Source organism: Solanum lycopersicum, chromosome 3 (assembly GCF_036512215.1).
Source record: "Solanum lycopersicum chromosome 3, SLM_r2.1".
Taxonomy (NCBI): Eukaryota; Viridiplantae; Streptophyta; class Magnoliopsida; order Solanales; family Solanaceae; genus Solanum; species Solanum lycopersicum.
Genome location: NC_090802.1, coordinates 7,629,149 through 7,644,947, shown reverse-complemented (window position 1 = coordinate 7,644,947; position 15,799 = coordinate 7,629,149).

Genomic DNA, 15,799 nt, shown 5'->3' with positions numbered 1-15,799 from the left:
CTGTCCCAGACTTGGCTAACGTCACCGTTTTAGCATTATAATCCAAGATTGCAAAATTCGGAGAAAGCCAAGTCATACCCATAATTACATCAAAGTCAACCATTTCTAAGATAACCAAATCTACATAAGTATTGCTCCCCACAAAATTCACCAAACAAGACCTATATACTTTTTCAACTATCACAGACTCACCCACCGGAGTAGAAACACGAATAGGTATGTCAAGTAATTCACAAGGTAAGTTTAGACCATTAGCAAATGAAGAAGATACATAAGAAAATGTGGATCTAGGATCAAACAATACCGAAGCCATGCAATCACAAACCGAAAGATTACCTGTGATGACAGCATCTGATGTCTCCGCGTCTGACCGCCCAGGGAAAGCGTAACAATGGGCCCTTTCGTTTGTTTGTCCGTTGCCCCTACCATGTTGTGATGTAGTGGCTCCAGTTTGCCCATCACCCCGACCATTTTGGTGACCACCATTACTTCGACCACCACGTCCTCCAGAATGACGACCTCTTCCATAACCACCTCTACCTCTAACATTTGGAGGTCTGTAACTCTGTTTTGGACAATACCTCTTAAATTTGTCCGATCTCCCCACATCCATAACACTCTCTGGGTTCAAGCATGGGTCTCTCAGAGAAGTGTTGACCGGTCTGAGGTGGACCCCCAACTACAGTCTGTAGTGAAGACTGAATTGGTCGGACTGAGTAACCTCCTGAACCCTGTCCTCTAGAGTAAGAACCATTAAACTCACCTCCCTTTCGAAACCTTTTTGATGTAGTTGTCATGGTGAAGTCATCTGGCTTCACTCCTTCCACCTCTACCACAAAGTCTACCACTTCTTGGAAAGATTTTGCTGTAGCCGCTACCTGTAAGGCTGAAATCCGCAACTCTGATCTCAACCCTTTCACAAAACGGTGAATCCGCTCTTGTGGACTGAAACACAGTTGGGTGGCATACCGGGATAATGCACGAAACTTAGCCTGATATGCAGTAACTGACATCCTACCTTGCTCTAGGCTCAAGAACTCGTCTCTCATCCTATCCCTCAAAGTCCGGGGAATATACTTCTCCATAAACAAGCTAGAGAATGATGCCCAAGTCATAGGTGGCGCCTCTGTTGGTTGACACTCAACATGTGACCGCCACCACATTTTGGCGTTTCCTTGGAACTGATAAGTCACGAACTCAACACCAAACCGTTCTACTATACCCATCTTGTGTAGTAGCTCATGACAGTCAACCAGGAAATCGTAAACATCCTCAGATTCAGCACCCTTGAAGACTGGAGGTTTCAATTTCAAGAACTTACTGAAAAGTTCATGCTGATCGTTTGTCATTATAGGCCCAGTAGTCAGACGTGGAAACATGCCTATATCCAATGAGGCATCCATACGAGGAGCCATAGTGGCTGCATGTTGTACCTCTGAAACCGGAGGTGTTGGTGCAGAAAACACTGGAGGTGCCTGACCCTGATCAGACAACCCACTAAGATAAGCGAGCACCTGATTTATCATCTCTGGGGTAGGCTGGGGTGGCAATCCCTCATTCTGCACTTGTTCATTTTCCCCATCCTCCCCTTCTCTTATTACCTCCTCAGTCGGTGGGGGAGTCACTACCCTAGTATCAGATGGGCTAGGTGCTCGTCCTCTTCCCCTAGAGGACGTCCTCCCACGACCTCTACCACGGCCTCTTGCCGCTGCCCTTTCTCGAGCTACAGCCCCAGTGGCTGGCTCAGACGCACCCTGTCCCGCCGGTGCTGGTGTTGGTGTTGGCGTAGTCGTTGCTCTAGTTCTAACCATCTGCGAAAGAGAGTGAACATGGTCAGATACCAATTTGTATCGCCTAGATACCAATTGGATTCAAGTAGTAGCACGAAAGAAAGAAAGAAAGAATGGAATTTCCCTAAAGTCTTATAGCCTCTCAAAGAAAAGTAAAGGCATCCCCCTACCGTTCCTTAAGACTCTACTAGACTTGTTCTTGTGTGATGAGACCAACGAACCTAATGCTCTGATACCAAGTTTGTCACGACCCAAAACCGGGCCGTGACTGGCACCCACACTTACCTTCCTATGTGAGCGAACCAACCAATCTAAACCTTAACATTTCAATGTAATATCATCATAAAATAATGCGGAAGACTTAAACTCATTAATAAAAACCAATTCAATAACTATTATTTCCCAAAATCTGGAAGTCATCATCACAAGAACATCTATGATCAAATTACTAAATCTAAGAGTTTCTAAGAAGCTAAAAATACATAAAAGCTAGTCCATGCCGGAACTTCAAGGCATCAAGACATGAAGAGGAAGATTCAGTCCAAGCTAGAAGCATTAGCTCACCCTGATATCCGGAGTAATGAAGACTGGCTAGAGTTACTGTTGAGTCGAAGATGACGGCACGTTTGCTGCACTCCACAAATAAACAAGAAGAAAACATAAAAGTAGGGGGTCAGCACAAACACAAGTACTGAGTAGGTATCATCGGCCAACTCAAAATAGAAAATAGTATATATTAAGTAATATCATAAAATCAACTAATATCCTTAGCATGCAGCATTTACAATTACCATAACCCTTGGTCATACACCAAGCACATCGATGAGGACTCACGCCTCCTCATCATACTCATTTGGGAATTAGGTTCATTAGATTGAATATATTAACATCTTTCAAGATTCATTATCTTTATTCCCCTCGTGTCGGTACGTGACACTCCGCTCCTCAATATACTATCCTGGTGTCGGAACGTGACACTCCGATCTTCATTCTATCCTGGTGTCGAAACGTGACTCTTCGATCCTCATATGCTATCCTGGTACCGGAACGTGGCACCCGATCCATATACTATCCTGGTGTCGGAACGTGACACTCCGATCCTCATATACTATCCTGGTACCGGAACGTGGCACCCGATCCATATACTATCCTGGTACTGGAACGTGGCACCCGATCCATATATTATCCTGGTGTCGGAACGTGACACTCCGATCCTCATATACTATCCTGGTACCGGAACGTGGCACCCGATCCCCTAATCTCACTACTTTCGTTCATCAAGCCTTCCTTTATACCAAGGCATCATTATTAACAAAGTAGATTAGGGTTTCTTTTTCAAGATTTAGGATTCAATAGCTTCATCATGCTTATTTTATCACAATTACATAATCACATTCATGCAAGCATACAATTAAGCATATAGAAGGGTTTACAATACTACCCATACATATCATTCGCTATTAAGAGTTTACTACGAATAGTATAAAAACCATAACCTACCTCCACCGAAGACTAGTGATTAAGCAAGAATTTCCCAAAGCCTTGTGTTTTTCCTCTTCGTTCGTCTCTCTCTATCGATTCTCCTTCTCTCTCTTTCTGTTCTTTTCTTTTTCTTATTCAAACCCTCTTTCTTTTACCCTAATTAGCATATAATTAAGAATAAAAGATGGCAATAATAACCCACTAATTAACTTAAGGTTACCTCTTTTAACCCCCAAGTAATTAGACTTATTAACATTAACCCACTAACTTTATAATTAAAGCAGGAATAGTCAAAAATGTCTCTTAAAACGTATCAAGAAATCCGACCCAGACTGGGATTACGCAGTCTGTGACGGCCCGTCGCACCTGTGACGGTCCGTTCTGCTGCCCCGTCACAGAGTTCAGAGACTCAATTTCTCTGAAGGGTCTGTGACGGTCCGTCACACCTGTGACGGTCCGTCCTGCCATTCCGTTACGAAGTTCAGAGAGTCGATTTTCAGTACCCAATTTCAGATTTTCTAAGTGTTTTGAAACGAGACCCTGCGACGGTCCGTCGTGCCTATGACGGTCCGTCGTGGGGTCCGTCGCCTCAGCCTGTTTTTCCAGAAATAAAATCTGCTGTTCAAAACGACTAAACAGGTCGTTACAGAAAAGGAATAGAAAATTACTTATAAAATAAGTTCAGGGGAGTAATAGGACCTTAGTATAGTATAAATGTGTTGTTGAGATTTCGAACATAAATTGAGTGGTACTCGTGTATTTTCTCATAATTTTTTTACATTAACATAAAATTTTAATATTTTCCAAAATAGATACGTATTATAGGAATTATACGAACACATTGATTTAGATCGTAATTATGGGTTTTCACGATTTATTTAGATAAAAATAAATCAAACTTTATCTTGGTTTTGATTCTATTATTTTAAAAGATGGAAAATATTTATCATTCATCTTCTTCCTTTCAATTTTGCCATTAATGGCTTCCTCCTCCACCACCTTCTTCATTGTTTTATCTCTTCAATTCGATGTTCCAAAATCGTAAATTATTTCAAGCATATTATACATTAAAAATTTTGAAATATCGAGAGAATTTCATATCTAAAAATTTGGTACTTTTTAAAGGTGATTTTGAGTTGACAGAATTGTATAGTCAGTGTATACTTCATATATTGGTAAGTTATTTTTAAAGCTTTTTAAGTGTATCATAATGTATATTAAGTGTATAACTCATATATAAATAAACTATATTGTATAGTCCGTGTGTACTTTCTTTAACTTTTGACATGCTAAATTATATAGTCAATGTACATTTTCCATGATTTTTAACTATTTCTTTATCTAAAGAAAACATGACCATATATTTTATCACAAACTAATTATTTTATTATATATTTTGTCTGAAACTAGCCCTATTAGTTAGTTTGTTTTTATTAAAAACAAGTTGAAGACAAAAAAAAAATGAATCAAATTGATAAATGCTATACATAATTCTTATACTATTTTCTTTGTTCACTTTTAGTTGTTATGGTTACATATTTTAGACTCAAACGATAAGAACTACGATTTACATTGTACTATATATTTTTTCATTATATTATTATGCAAAAAACTGCAATTCATAGTAATTTTCATATAGTTTTTGAATATCTATTTTTTTTATTTAAAATATTAAATTAATGTAATTTAATTCAAGTTTGAAATTGAGTCAAATACATATACACTATTTATAAACACTCAATGCTACATCTTGTATATAAAGTATATATTTAGCTCTAATATCATACATACATCTTATAACATGCATATAAAGTGAATAATTGATGTATCTTGTTCATATAAAGTGTATAATCTTTTTCTCACTATTTCTCTCTTTAGTATCTTATTTTTAAAAAAAAATTGATGGATAAAGTTCTAGATCTTCTTAAGAAAAATATGTTAAGTTGTTTTGGTGAACAAGATGAAATCATGGCTGATTGACCCATGTGATCAAAATTAGAGGTCTCAAGATATTGCAATGAAATATGAAAATTTGTCAAAAGATAGTGAGATTGAAGAAGATGGCCTCTTTTTAAATAATAAGTTACTTGAGGAATATATACAAGAAATTGAAGTGCAAATTATCAATTGTTGAAGAAAGTGAAATAACACAATTCTTACCGCACTAACTTCGAAGTGACAGATAAAAATGTGAAGGTAAGACGGTATATAATAGACTCTTGTGGTTCGATTCTTCTTTTCAAATCTCAAAAATATTAGAAACTTTAATGTAACTAATTATTTTTTAGCCTGATCATTAATAAAATATTTTTTTCTTTTACATATAGTCATCTTCTCAACATTCTAAATATAATTTGACGTATTTTCATATGGTTCATCCATCTAGCTAGATTTATAAGTTATTTTTGTATTTAGATATTAGGATATTAATTTGAGGGAAAAGAAGACTTCGGGCTTGAATTATGGAAAATGAGAAGTAATATTTTTGGTATTGATTGGTGGAAGATCATTTTCTGGTTGGGGGATAATATGTAAGAAAAAAATGATGACTATGATAGTATGAATTGTATATTGAAATTCAACTTTAACACTTAGCAAGTGATATGCAACAAATAACATAAATAAGTGATAACTGAAGTAAGTACGTAATCAATTACAATATCAAGCATACACACGAGGACTTATGCCTCCATACCTTCGTTTAGAAAATGGGTTCTTTGAGATTGAGTACATTCAATTAATTTAATATGTTTTCCTCTTTAATGTTACCATGTTGGAACGTGACACCCGATTTAATAATATCGTATTGAAACGTGATACCAGATCTAATAATATCGTGTTGAAACGTGACACTCTGATCCAATAATATCGTGTTAGATCGTGACACTCCGATCGAATAATATTGTTATATAATTTATTATCACCATTTTCCACTGCATTATCAATATTTTATCAAGTCTTATTTATTAAAGGCATCATCACGATAAAGAAGGTTCAAGATTATAAATTTCATGGTGTCAAGATTTCAGATCAATCACAAACAACACAGATATCATTCAAACTACACCACCAAGTACATAGAGAAATTCACAAAATTACTCTATGCATATCAATCACTATTATGAGTCTATCTATCAAATTGAGTAGACCATAATCTACCTCCATTGAAGAACTGACGTCAGACAACTTGCTTCTCCAATCTTTCCTTTCCTTAACGCCTCCGAACGTTTCTAACCTATCAAGTATGCATAATTTGTAAGTTAACGAGTCTATAGACACCCACGTTACTTTATGTCTAGCCTAGACCCAAAAATTCACCCGATTCCAGAATCAATTTTCCTATAGTTTAACCTTAAGGTAAGTCTTAATTCCTTCAATTAGCATAACTTTAATGACATTCAACTAATACAATACACCTAATATTTAATTAACTATCTTCATATATCAAAACTTAATTTATAATGAGATACTAAAATTATGTGTGGTATCCAGTACCCTCACTTTTTTGCAACTTTATTCATTCTATATACTTTATAACTTTAATAAAGTCCAAATCATTGATTGACCATTAAGGATCCGTTTGGTAGGAGGTATCCTCATACAAGGTCTTATTTTATCCCTATAAAAGGGAAGGATAACTAATCTAAAGTTTAACAATCCTTGGATAAGATCCCTAAATGACTAAATTATCTCTCACATATTTTTTCCTATTTTTTTTGTTATTTAGTGTTCTTTATTATTATTATTATTATTATTATTATTATTATTATTATTATTATTATTTATTTGAGAATATTTATAAATATTCTTTTATATTCTACAAATCCGTTCAATGTAATTTGATGATTTCACAAACTAATTTTTTTCTCCGTGTTTGATTTGTTATGATTGAGTTGATTTATAAAACGTTTTTTTAAAAATATAGTTCCTCGATTGACCACTTGAACTATTTTCTTCGTGTATTTGAACAATTTAAGTAGCGATATATAAGTTTAAGGTATATTTGACCAAATTAAAAATATATAGTGTTGACACCCAATTTTAATCCTCGACGATAAATCAATCAACGAGTTTCTTAATTCTAAACAATTTGAAATATTTACTTTTACGTATTTCAGAATTATTATTATTATTATTATTGTTGTTGTTGTTGTTGTTGTTGTTGTTGTTGTTGTTGTTGTTATTATTGTTATTATTATTTTTATTATTATTATTTTTAAATATCATCAAATACATGTCTTTCCGTGATTTCTGAATAATATATTTTATAAAATGTCTTATATAATTAGTATGTTTTTATAAATATTTTGAAAACAAAATCATCTCGAAAGGTGTCACTCTGAGTCGAGTACTCTTTAATTTAGTTTAAATTCAATTTTAGTAGCAAATATTTTCTACTTTTAATTAATTATTTTTTTCAATCGAATTTACTATTTTATTTCGTTAAAATTAAAATTCTCGTTAATCAATTCATTTGTATATTCATTTCGTTCAAGTATTAATCGGAGTGGGTCATTATTTAGTTATGGCTTGCCACCAATGTGTTAGACCCAATTAAAATCAATTTTGGGCCTTCTATTTTGGCAGATCCCACCAGCATTCCCTAATTTCTCCAGGCCCAATTTCCTAAGAGAAGGGTCTTTGATTATTATTTGTAGGAAAAATTACTAAAATACACTACTTTAATTTATTTAATTTCATTAATTCCCTACTGATGTATTTAATTATAAAAATTCCTTTTTTTATCCCAAATGATACTAATTAAATTTTATACATTAAAATATTAAAAATGCAATATTTACCTTACCAATGTAAATCAGAATTTACCTTCCCAATGCATATTTACCTTTCCCCCCAAAAAATTCCCTTCCCATATTTACCAACATTAATGTTATGTATTATATCTTCAACTACGATTTCATTCTCCTGGATATAACAAACAATATTGATCAAGTATTTCATTGTCAATTGGAAACTCTTTCAGAAACAATTACAGATAATTGCATCTTATTGTAGAAAGTAATAAAAGCACATGTGATATAAAATGAAGGCATAACAAGAAAGAACTTTTCTTAGGGAAAACCTTGGCCAATAGTATTTCACTTAATTGCGCACATAATGCTTCTCTCCTCCCCTTTAGTGATTTCAACACAGTGTTGTACTAATTAAATCTGTCAAAAACATATCATCTCCACAATTAGAATCTTGCAACCCCCACCCATTACGAGGAACTTAACATTAAGCTAAATTTTGTGAATGACCTGTAATTGACGCAAAGAGTACAAACGGAAGGTAGATTTGAATTTTCACAAATACCACAACAGCTCGTTTGTTAACGGTGCCCTTTGATAAGTATTTGTCGCCGGAGCTCCGGTGAGATGATATATTGTAACTAAAATTTAAGTATCAAATTTAAATTGTGAATTTGAGTATCTTTTTATTTTGTTGGACATGAAATTTAATGTATCAAAGAAACATATTTAAATTTAATTTTTTCGTTTATATATAGATTCAAATAGAAATTTGTAAGTATCACGTGATAGAATGATTCTTTATTTTCTTTTTACTTATATTTCGTATATATTAAGCTATCAAATAATAGTATATGTGTATAAAAATTTAAGTATCTAATTTAAATTGTGAATTTGAGTATATTTTCATGTGTTGGACATGAAATTTAATGTATCAAAGAAATATATTTTAAATTTAATATTTCGTTTATATATATAGTTTCAATTAGTATTTTATAAGTATCATGTTAACATGTTTATTTATATTTTAGTATAAGATGAATTGTATTAAGTATCTTTTTAATCTTATCATGATTTTTTAATGAATTTGTTAGTATGTTCAATCAATTTTATTAAGTATCATTTTTTGGTGCTCATGATAGAAGGATTCTTTGTTTTATTTTTACTTATATTTCGTATATATTAAGGTATCCAATAATAGTATATGTGTATCATACTGTCATACATCTGTTATTTAAGTATCATATTTATATGAATTATTGATAAGTATATAAAAATTTAAGTATCTAATTTAAATTGTGAATTTGAGTATCTTTATGTGTTGGACACGAAATTTAATGTATCAAAGAAATATATTTAAATTTAATATTTTAAATATTAGTATTTTATAAGTATCAAAATTAACATAAATAAAGGGAAGGAAAATATAAAAATTAAATGATTATTTAATGTAGTAGTCTCTGAAGCAATTAACACGGTCAATTAGTTACAAAAGGGAAATCAGTTACCCTTGATTTTAGCTATAACAGTTACATAAAAAAAAATCAGTCATTTATATTCATTTATATTTAAGTATTATTTCTGTTTTATAAAGTATCCGGAATTCTTAAAAATAAGGAATTTTTAGTAAATATTGATATCATAGGGATGGAACGTAATTTATCATTTATAGTATGTCATTTGCAAAATTTATACTTATTTGTATGCGTTTCTTTGTCATCTTGCGTTAATATGGGCAGTGAATTAATCGTTAGGATGCATCCTTTGACTTATCGCATTTTATACGTCTTAGTTTGTATTACATGGATTCAAGGTGCGTTTAACTTCTAACCTCCACCTTTGTTTGCTCTTTTCTTATGTATAAATCGTATCCTTCTGAGTCTTCGAAGATTCTTTCCCTTCCATTCCGTGGAGTAGGGCCATAAAAGCCCAATATCTTTCTTTCACCGAGTCTGTAGTTTGGGAAATAAAATATAGGTTTCGGAGTTGAAAGAATTCAGAGCAAACCAAGAGAGTTGAAGATTTGAGCTAAAAGTTCAAATTTGTTTTTACTAAGTCTTGTATTTTGTTCTGTTGGGCCTAAGCCCTCGTCATTTTTGTATTATTATTTATTATTTTGTTTAGTTAGGACAGATACAAAGAAAAATGGGTTAAAAACCCAAAAGAAAGTGGGTCCAAACACCGGTCCTGGCAGACAGAAACCTGTTTGGACCCATCTCTCTCTCTCTCTCTCTCTCCGTCTTTTACTCATTACTTGCTATTTAATTGCTGATTAGTCTTAGGGTTAAAAAATTTGAAATCCCCGCAAGATATCGCTATTTTGTTTTAAAGATCAAGCTAAACCGACTTTAAAAAACTTAAAAATGACTTCATTAAATTTTCGAGTTAAAGATATAGAGAATAGGCTAATGATTCACTATTTTAAAAGCTCTAGATAAAATTTCAATTCAAAAACAATTTAAGTTAAGTTTCAGCCAAAATATAAGTTAGTTGTTAAAAAATCGCATTAGCGAATGTTTTAGGTGCCGTAAATAGGAATTCCCAAACCCCCTTTAAGTTTTTCACTAGATTTTTCTGTTTAAGTCTTTTGAAAACAAAAGTTTTTTCTTAATTTTCTTAAAAAATTAAGTGGCGACTCTAAAAAGTTAAAAACTCACATAAAATGAAAAATTTTCCTTTACGAATAAAACATATTGTTCTATCACTGATGTCTATAGTGGAATATAACACCTCAAAATAATAATAATAATTATTTTTATATATATATTTTAGCATTTAACTTAACTAGTTAAATGAAATATAAATCTCATAATAACTTAAGGGTATTAATAGAAATATTTTTTTATAGAATTTTACACGAAACATAAGATTAGGTGGGAAACAATGAATCAAACACTTGATAAAAATTAATCCTTACATTACTAACCATGCATTATTAATCCCTGCATTACTAATTCATGCGTTATTAATCTCTGGAATTCAACTCACGATAAATACCTAACAACATTTCCACCCAATTTTTAATAACATCAATAATAACAGAAAAAACCAACCTATATTAGCGATACTAATCACAGAGAAATAAGCACTTATGAGCAAAACTTGCTATGCATTATGATATAATTCAATCACTCAATTTAACATCTCCTAATCATTACTTTATGATTACCACATAATTATTGTAATGATTGTTGGACTATCATCCATTTAGTTCTGTCCCCAAATTAACATATAATCTTAACTTATACACTATTTCCTATCCAATATTCACTACAAGTATATTACATCTATATACTTTCACTTTTATAGATGTAATATATTCATCCAAAAATTTGCACAGTAACAATTAATAAAGAAACTTACCAATACGAGAACACACCGTTGATCCTTGTAATCGCTGCATAAATAAGCCCTCTTCTCAATTTGTTTTTATGCTCAAACATATATTTTTGTCTTCTCTACAGATTATTTACTAATATATAACTAATTATAAAAGTGGACCACTACTAATTTTAATGTTATCTTCTTTAACCATCGATTAAATTAATTATTAAAAACTATTTCACTAAATTTATAATTATAATTATGAATAGTTCAAATATCCGTTTCAAATCTATGAGAAAGTATTTTAAAAAAATAAAAGTCTTAACACTCAAAACGATAAATTGGATGGCTATACTTGAGCTCATTTTCTTTAAAGAAACTTATCAGTTCAAACTCATTATTTTATTAACTTTCATTAATTGTTATAGATGATCTCAAGACATTGTGTTGATAATCGAGAAAATTTATAACTCCCATAACATATAGAGTTGTCAATATGAGTTAGATGTACGGGGTTAATTTGATTTAATTCGTGATTTAATAGAGTTGTACTAGTAATGTATTTGGAGCCAATAGAAATAACTTTTTTATCTGATTTGAATAAATTTGCTTGATTTGTGAGACTTTTGAGAATTATGGATAGTATTGGCTCAGGGCTAAAATTTAATTAAAAAATAAAAAAAATACAGTATTAAAAATATCAAGAGTCCAAACTTAGAATCTATTTAAAGACTATTTAAAAATAAATTGTGTTTACGTGATCATTAGAAAATAATTAGCTTAATGTTTCTATTTAGCTATTTATATTTTTACTTGAAATCAAACTTAATAAATATTATAAAGATAATATTTTTTGTGGATTTGATTACAAATTGTAATACTTATACTATTTAAATATGGAAAAATTACATAAATTAATAAATTTTAATAAATAATTACTGATTTTAGTAATACTTTTTATTTATTATCATTTATAACAATACTATGTTAAATCTGCAATATGAATTAGAAGTGAATTATGTATGCAATATATATGAATTATAATTATTTTTTAAATATATTATGTTTGTTTAGTAAAAATTTGACACATTGTATTATAAGTGTATTAAAATGTATGATAAATGTATTATCTATCACTAAAACTTGTATTATATATGAATAATAAATTGTTCTTTGTAATATGTATCAAACTTGTATTATAAATGAATTAAAAGTGATCAAGTGAAAAAAAGATATTGTTGCTATAAATGATAAATATTTTTTTATTTTAGTATATTTATGTAAGTTTTCCTTTAAATATCCCGATACAATCGATAATCCACATACTTGTGAATTTGACTAATCATTTTTAGCCCAAAAAAATGGATCAATCCAACTTAGGGTCCGTCGAATTTAAGCCTGTTTGTGTTGTTCGAAATGGGGTGGGTCAACCTATAGTAACAATTCTACTAATAATAATGGATTATAAGTTCAAAAAAAGATGAACTTTTTTCATAGTCCCCAGAGGAAAATTGAAGAGAGAAATATATATTTATTAAAATAAAAATATCGTATTAAATCAAATCAAATCAAATCAACAACAATCAAATTGATGACATATATTACTCGATTTGTTATAAAAAAAAATCTATTTTCTTTTTTAGTTTGTATAAAAAAGAATTATCTTTTTCCTTTTCTGGTAATATTTTAATTATAGTTTTTTATATGACACGTTTAAGATCATAAATTAAAAGACAATTTTAAATATTTGACATAACTTTATTTAGGATCATAAAATTTAAAAATCTTTTGTATTTTTTTAAATTTCATGTTATATTGAACTAAGTCAGCCTTTTTAAAACGAAAGGAGTATATTTTAATTTGATCTTGTTGCAATAATTTAAAATTTTACAAAATTGATGTGATCTGATTTTACCAAAAATGGATCTAGACCGACCATGAACAAACCCCAAGTATATTGATAACATTTTTTTAGTATGGATGACTACATTCAATATTTCAGTATGTAATAATCGAATTGATTAACATATATAGATAAATATATGCAATAAGATCCTTTTAATTGAAGGGGGCAAACTAAGTTTTTGGCATGATATAGAAATTCCTTCTTTAATTTTATTTTATTTGACATTTAAAAATATCAATTTAAATATACATAAATAAACTTTTAAATTTATATAAATGAATAAGTAAATATACGTCCTACTTGACGCCATATGTGGCAGTTCACGCCCTATGTATATAGTGAATATCATACATACAACTTATAACATGTATATAAAGAGAATAATTGGTATATCTTGTTCATATATAGTGTATAGACTATAGTCCTTTTCTCACTCTTTCTCTCATTAATCTTTTTTTTTCTTAAAAAAAAAAAGGTTTGATAGATAAACATATATAAATTTTGAAAACAACCTCTTTGTATAAATGTTAAAGTAATATTATGTATAATAGATTCTTATTATTCAATTCTTCTTCGAGTCTTACACATAAAAAAGAATTTAATGCAATAAACTATCTTTTTAATATGACCACTAACAATTATCGATTCCTAAATTATTTATTTCTTTTATATGTAGACATACTATCGAAATTCAAATATAATTTGACGTATTATCATATGGATTATTTAAATAAATTATTTATTTTTGGAAGATCATTTTTTAGTTGGGGAATAATATGTAAAAAATAATAATTTATAGCTATGATAGCATGATTTGTGTATTGAAATTTTATATTATTCGATTGTTAACATTTTTAATCAGATGGTTACATGTGTAACTTTCCCCCAAAAAATTGACAGATCTGTTTGTGATAATTTTAATGTCTGGTATCTTTCTTTCTTACGCAACGTTTGATATTCGCTTTGAAATTTAATTAATTTAGATTTATATTAGATAAAGTTTTATTTATAGGATATACTTTATCGTATCATATTCTTTTAATTAAGGATATATATGATTGGATTGATTTGAATTTTTTAAATATTAAATTAAATTATTTGTGTCAGATTTTAAAATCTATAAATCAAAACAAATAAAAAAAATTGGGTTTTTTGAATTTTTGAATTTTTCTGATAAAGTATTATACAGACATATAATTTACTTGTACTTTAAATATTTCTTCAGTCCTACCAAATATAACTATCTAAGGTATTTCGTAAGAAATAACACAAAATATGATATGATTAATGACACTAAAATATTCAATAACAATAATGATGATGATGATAATAACAATAATAATAATAATAATAATGATAATGAAATTGCGTAAAAAATTTTACAAATTAACAAGTCATAATGAAATGATCATAATTTAAAAGCACTAAATCATGCTAAACAAGTTTAATAAATATTAGTTCATAACTAAATATTAAAAAAAAATTAAAATTAGATTATGGATTTTAATTGTCCAAACCAATGTGAAACCAAATAAAAAATATTTAATATTACTGTAATTCTTAGTATTGAATTAATTTTCTTTTTGTATTAGTATTAATTTGTTCTTGATTTAATTTTTATTATAGTTACTAGCATATGTGGACTAAAATCTTTGTGGAACCATTCAAAATTCTAAATTTCAAACTTGAGGTAATATACTAAAAGATAAAAACTATGAAAAAGTATAAGAAATATTTAAAAATGATATCAAAATAAATATTTTTGTGTATAAAATAAAATTTTAAAATTTTATATATATTATGGGTTGGTTTGACCCAGGGTTGTTTTTTTTAGTTTAAATCAAACCAATCAAAATTTAGTCGGTTATTTTTTCAGTACAAAATTAAGTCAAACTAATCACTAGTTGAATTTTCTTTTTCGATTTACGATTTAGTTAGATTTTCAATTTGATTTTGTACACCCCTACTTTAATGGTTACTATCTAGTTTCTATCTTAATCTCATCCTTAAAAGTATCTTCTAGGTCCATTATTTATACACTTTAAATTAGTGGTGTACAAAATCAAATAAAAAATCGAATTAAACTGTAAATTTAGTCAAGTTGAAATAAAACTCGACTAATGATTTGGTTTGACTTAATTTGGTAATAAAGAAAAAACTCCGATTATTCTTGGGTTTGTTTCGTTTTAACTAAAAAAAAATTCAACCCGAGACCAAATCTATCTGACACTATATATATATTTTAAGGTATATTTTTTACGTAAAAATATTTACTTTGATGTAATTTCTGAATATTACTTATACGTTTTCATAATTTTTATTTTCTAACATATTTTTTCAAGTTTTTGGTACTTAAAATTTTGAATAGTGCAATAAAGATTATAGTCGATATATATTAGTAACTCTAATAAAGCTCAATTCGAAATCAAATCAATAATAATGCTAATAAAATAAATTAATTCAATACTAAGAATGATAATGATGCTGAAATATTTGTTCTTTGATTTTATATTAATTCAGTTAAAATACATAATCTAATTTTAATT